The sequence below is a fragment of the Capsicum annuum genome, unplaced genomic scaffold (genome assembly GCF_002878395.1).
Source record: "Capsicum annuum cultivar UCD-10X-F1 unplaced genomic scaffold, UCD10Xv1.1 ctg60931, whole genome shotgun sequence".
Lineage (NCBI taxonomy): Eukaryota > Viridiplantae > Streptophyta > Magnoliopsida > Solanales > Solanaceae > Capsicum > Capsicum annuum.
In genome coordinates this window covers 1-6,039 of record NW_025869788.1, presented here as the reverse complement: position 1 = coordinate 6,039, position 6,039 = coordinate 1, and the positions used below count along the sequence as shown (strand labels likewise).

The following is a 6,039-nucleotide window of genomic DNA, read 5'->3' as shown; positions in this document are numbered from 1 at the left end:
CAGAACTCCACAACAAAATGAAGTGGTAGAAAGGAAAAATAGAACCCTGGAAGACATGGCTAGAACAATGATGCTCGCAACTGACATTGCTCAAAACCTATGGGCTGAGGCAATGAGTACTGCTTCATACATCATAAATAGATGCATGATCAGGCGTATGTTAGATAAAACTCCCTATGAATTACTAAGAGGAAGAAAGCCAAATATTTTTCACTTTAGAATATTTGGTTGTAAATGTTTTATTCATAATAATGGAAAGGATAATTTGGGAAAATTTGATTCTAAAAGTGATGAGGAAATCTTTCTAGGATACTCACTTAATAGTAAAGCTTATAAGGTTTTAAACAAACGAACTAACTGTGTTGAAGAAAGCATGTATATAATCTGTGATGAATCCTGTGTTAAGACTAACCTACAGGAAGGACGTGATATTAAGGAATAGGAAATGTCACCCGGTTCATCCACTGGAGCTATCAAACATAGAGACACCTTGACAGGGGGAACTGAAGCTGAAGTCACAATGACAGGGGGAACTGAGCCTCAAAGTAGCCCCATTTAGAACATCAGAGTAATTTTGGAAGCTCACTAGGGTTGATCCCAAAAGGATAAAAGTATCAAGGATCACACCCTATTGAGAATGTACTTACTGATATTATTTCTGGGATTACCACAAGGTCTGGATTGAGAAATATGTGTGCCTTCAAGGCATTTCTATCAGAAATTAAACCTAAGAAGGTAACTTAAGCATTGATTGATGCTGACTGGATCATAGCTATGCAGGAAGAGTTGAATCAGTTTGAGAGAAGCAAAGTATGACACTTAGTTCCTCTCCCAAATGAAAGATTAGTAATTGGGACTAAGTGGGTCTACAAAAACAAAGTTGATGAGCATGGAACAGTCATAAATAATAAGGCAAGATTGGTGGTTCGGAGATACAATCATGAAGAAGGAATTGACTTTGATGTGACTTTTGCACCTGTAGCTAGACTTGAAGCTATAAGACTACTTGTTGCTTTTGCTGCCTACATGGATTTTATCCTTTATCAGATGGATGTGAAGAGTATTTCTAAATGGCATTCTCAAGGAGGAGGTGTATGTTAAACAACCTCCAGGTTTTGAAAGCAAGGAGTTTCTTGATTATGTATACATATTAGAAAAAGCCTTGTATGGATTGAAACAAGCTCCAAGAGCTTGGTATGAAAGATTGTCAAAATTTCTATTGGAACATAGTCATACCAGAGGTAAAATTGACAACACTTTTTTCTTGAAATCAAATGGGAAGGACTTGTTTATTATACAGATATATGTGGATGATATTATTTTTGGATCAACAAATATAAGTATGACCCATGAATTTACAAAACTCATGAGTAGTGAATTTGAGATGAGCATGATGGGGGAGCTGAATTACTTCTTGGGTTTCCAAATAAAGCAGTCAGCCTCTAGGACAATGATTTACCAACAGAAGTATGCTAAAGAGCTTCTTAAAAGGTTCTCCAAAAATTAGAATATGTTGACTCATGATTATGTTGATTTTGCAGAAAATCTAGACCACTGAGGCAATTGTAACCAATTCCTTCAGGTATGACTAAATTTATCTTACAGTACCTTATTAAGAAACAAGTTGTTTACATGGTCCCTTCAGTTCCATTTAAACTGCCAAAAATTAAGGGATCTACTCCTTTTTAAAAGTTGTTCCTTCCTTTCCCATCAGTTCAGACTTTTCAATCATTACTGCTCTGCCATATACAGTTATCCTACTCTTCAACTTCCTCTAAAGTTTTTCCTTTAAATAAACTTCTTGAGTCTATCTTAACTCCATTCTCCAAATCAAGAAAAATATCTTGTTCCATTATGGCCTCTCTTTCATCCTCTTAATCTTCATCATCCAAAAACCCTACTAAGAACCTCATCAAATCTATTATCCTTCACCCAAAAATCACTTTACCTTCTATCATCCCTCCACAAATCTCCCATGAATTGACAAACTTCGCTGCATTCCATCATCTTTAAAATCCTTTCTCCAAAATTCCTTCACCTTCTTCAGCCTTCATGAAACCCCTTCTCCTTTCTCTACCCATCCACTCAACATTGTTGAAATTGGTGAATGACATAGATGACCTTCCCATAGAATACTTGATTCCCATAAAATCCAGATCTCAACAACAAAGAAAACCCTCATTTATTTGTATTGATAACGTATTTCCTTGGAAACCCTCTCCAACTATCTCTGCACTTCAAACTCCTCACACTAGAGGAAAGAAGAAGTGTGAAGATACTTCCTTGACTAAAGCACTTTAAGCAAGAAAAAAGAAATGGGTCACCATCTCTGATCCCTCACCTCCTCGTGCATCATCCCCTAAATTCTTCTTTGCTCGGTCAAGAAGACTAAGACTATCATGGCTAAAACTACCAAAGTCTTTCATCTCACAAAACCTCTCCAAAATATGCACCCAATAAATTCACCTCTAAGTCCACTCCAAAGGTCAAGGCTCCCATATCCTCAAAATCTTTACCTTCTAAGGCTTCTTCTAGATCAAAGAAACAAGTCAGGAACGTGTTCCCTCTGAGTTCTCTGAATCTGAGTACCATCCAGACACCACTGCTGAGTTAGACTCTGACTATGAGGATCCTATACGGTCTTCTCATTAAGATACTCCTGAGGCTCATAATATTTACTTCCAAAAATGCCAATTAACTAGAGGGAGAATTATCAGTGGGTTTAGAGAAGCTGACATGCAAACTCTAATGAGAAAATTAAAGTTCCAAGGATGGTCTCCGTTGTTTCTTTAGGGAGATATTCATAGAAAATTTGGCAATCCTGAAGTCTATGAGTTCTATACAAATGGGATGGGCATAGGTGAGTTGTTTTCTACTACTATGAGAAAGGTTACTATGAACCTGTACATTGCTGATATTACTAGGATTCTACATATTTCTTCTGGGGGTTTGGGGTGACTATATCAATGGAAATTGGCCACCCCTGGACAAACTTACTTCTGCTCTTGACATTTGTAGAAATTTCTCTACGAATGCTCATCTGATTCATCATCGAAGGGTTTTTAAGAGAGAGATGTCCCCCCCTTCATCATCTTTATTTTAATGTAGTACACAAGATGATCATTCCTAGGAAGAAGAAAAGGAATATGGCTAGTTTTTTGGATCTCACTCTCATGGAATTATTGGATACTGAAGTAAGAATTGATCTACCTAGACTTATTCTGAAGCACGTGCAAAGGGTGCTCATCAAGGAGAAAAATTGGCATACACTTATGAATTCTGGTTTACCCCTATCCTTGAGGAGTTTAGGGTACCTGTTCAAGTATAGTCTTCATAGACTATGAAAGACATCATAGGAAGTGTGAATTATATGATGCTACTTGGTTCCATGAGGAATATGGATAATCCCATACAGAGACTAAGGAATGCACTGGCTGATAATCAGGGTGAGGTCGAAGCTACACAAATTGCATTGGAGGCAGAACAAGCTGCTCATGAAGAGGAAAGAGGGATTTTACAATCTCAAATTGCTTCCCTAACCTCACTACCGGAAAGAGAAAGAGATGAAAATGCTAATGTGATTAGGAAACTCACTTCTCTAATTCTCTCCTCTTCATCTCTTTAGCCTTGGTTTCTGATATCCAAGACCAAATTTTTGTTCCTTTCCTTAAATGACTTGTTTTCTATTAGGGTGTTGTTGGTTAATATAAGTCACATCATGAATGAAATGGTCTTAAGTTGTTTTCACATGTTCTGCTCCTGGTTTATCTTGCTGCATTCATGTTTTATTGTTTTGAATTTTGATTGTTTTAGTGATTGCCTCAATAGCCATGAATTATTAAAAGATTTTTCACTTATTGAATTAGATTTTTGATGATGTCAAAGGGGGAAGAATAGAATATGCAATATTTATAAATCAATGACTAACCATATTTCATTCTCTGTGATCTTCTAGTCATAGTTTTTTATTAAGTATATCAGGGTTGAATAAAGAATGCTGAGGTGTTGAACTTGTCATCATCAAAAAGGGGGCATTTGTTAGAAAAAGAAAAATGAAGTTTTGATGATGAACACAGTGAATGAAATAGGTTCCACAACATGTTCTGCACAAGTGAATCTACTACTGTTGACTAATTAGCACGAACATCTTACAAGGCGGACAGGATGAAACAAGTTCAAATCCAAAAGAGTGAAGGCAATCCAAGTCAAGATAGGAAGGACATCAAGGTAGTCCAATTCAAACTAGGAAACAAGGAAACGCGGCAGAAATTAAAAGACGAAAAAGTCAATCCAATTCAAGCAAGAAAAGGAGATCAACTAAAGGTTTAAATCAATGTTGCTATAAATACAAGGGAAAAGATCAAAGCACAATGTTCACAAAAAGGAGACTGTCAACAATCAAGCAAACAAGTTTGTCCAGTAGAAGGAGAACCTAATCTATACTTCTTAAGTTGTAGATCAGTTGTAATAGGTAGGTTCTTTTAATTGTAACGTATCATAATTCTTATACTTAGTAATCTATAAATTGAGATAGAAGTAATTGTCTTCATGTTGGGGAACTCAAAGATTTCAAAAAACTTATCTTGGGTGAGATATATGTTTTTCTAGTGATAGGAATTAGAAGTTTTAATTCCTAAGTTACAAGAAACCTTGTAATCGTTTGATTGTTGAGGCTCAAGAGTTTTAGTGAAGTTGGGGTTAAATCCTACAGAGGTACAGGTCGTGGTTTTTTACACCTTTCTTGAGCTGGGTGTTTTCCACATAAAAACATTGTGTTCAACTTTCTCTTCTGGGAATTGCGTTTACTTACCTGTTCCACAGATAGGCAAACAGTAGAATCGAGAAATCAGTAGGGCCCATACTCTAACAGTTTTTTCCTTAGAGTTGCTTATGTATTTTTGACAATGTTAGTTATGTATTTGATATTTCTCACTTATTTTAGGAACAGTTTGTCTGACAATAATGAGTTCTTTTATTTTAGAGACATGTGGTGAAAAATGTATCGATATTGTAATTTTGATGATTTACGTGCATTTGGTTCAACAAATTTGCTTCAGAAAATAACAAAAGCTTTGCAAAGTTCACAAAGAAAGCCAGACAATTCATACCTAGTAACTAATCATGTATGTATATTAGTCTATAGTTGGCAAGTTAAATGACAATTCTTATTATTGCCTTCTATTCAACTTGTTTGTTGACAAAGGCACACAAGAAATGCATTCCATGAATGGTAATCAAGAACTACACCATTTTCTACCATTTACCGAAAGAACATAAATGCTATGTGGAAATCTCCATTGCTATACAAGGCAATAATAAATTGACTATAACTTCCAGAGTCCAACAAGCAACCTCTACTTATGATGTCCTCCATCAAATTTGATGCTTTTAAAACTTTACCCTGCTTGAAAAAAAAATTATAAAAGCATTTAATGTTGATGCAACTGGAAGATAACCACGCTGAATCATTTCTTCCATCAGCTCAAATGCTTCTCTTACACATTCTTTTCTGAAAAATCTACTAACCTAGTTTGCATAAACAAGAGCACTTGGAACAACACCTTCCCTAAACATCTAATCATAAACCCTCCTTGCTTCACCAATGCTTAGATTTTCATAGAAACCAAGTATACTTGCGCTCCTATCTACAACTCGAAGTAAAAATTTCTCCATCTTTCTTAAAAATGTAAGTGCTTCTTTCAAAAGGTTTTCCTTGTAAAAACCATATCTAACAGCATTATACAAATTAATAGAAAACACTAATGCTCCGTTATCATCTTTCATTAGTTCCATTATCTTTAATCCAACTTCAAATCTCACACAATCCATTGATAGGAGTATAATACGTGATAAAATTCAAACTATGCCAACCTAATTCATTTCATTGATTATATCATGTGCTAAATCTAATATCTTATAGTCGCAAAGACCAGATATCAATCGTTATAGGCATCTACATTAGGCAGGCACCCATTTAACTCTATTTTCTTTAAAATACGACACCTAAGTAACAAACTTTCACAATTGTACGTAAAACTT

The 6,039-nt window shown here is 35.5% G+C and overlaps 1 pseudogene; it reads right to left on the bottom strand.

The window, feature by feature from the left end:
• Nucleotides 1-5,260: 5,260 nt before the first annotated feature.
• On the bottom strand, nt 5,261-5,987 carry LOC124893525 (annotated as a pseudogene).
• Between the last annotated feature and the right edge of the window lie 52 nt (nt 5,988-6,039).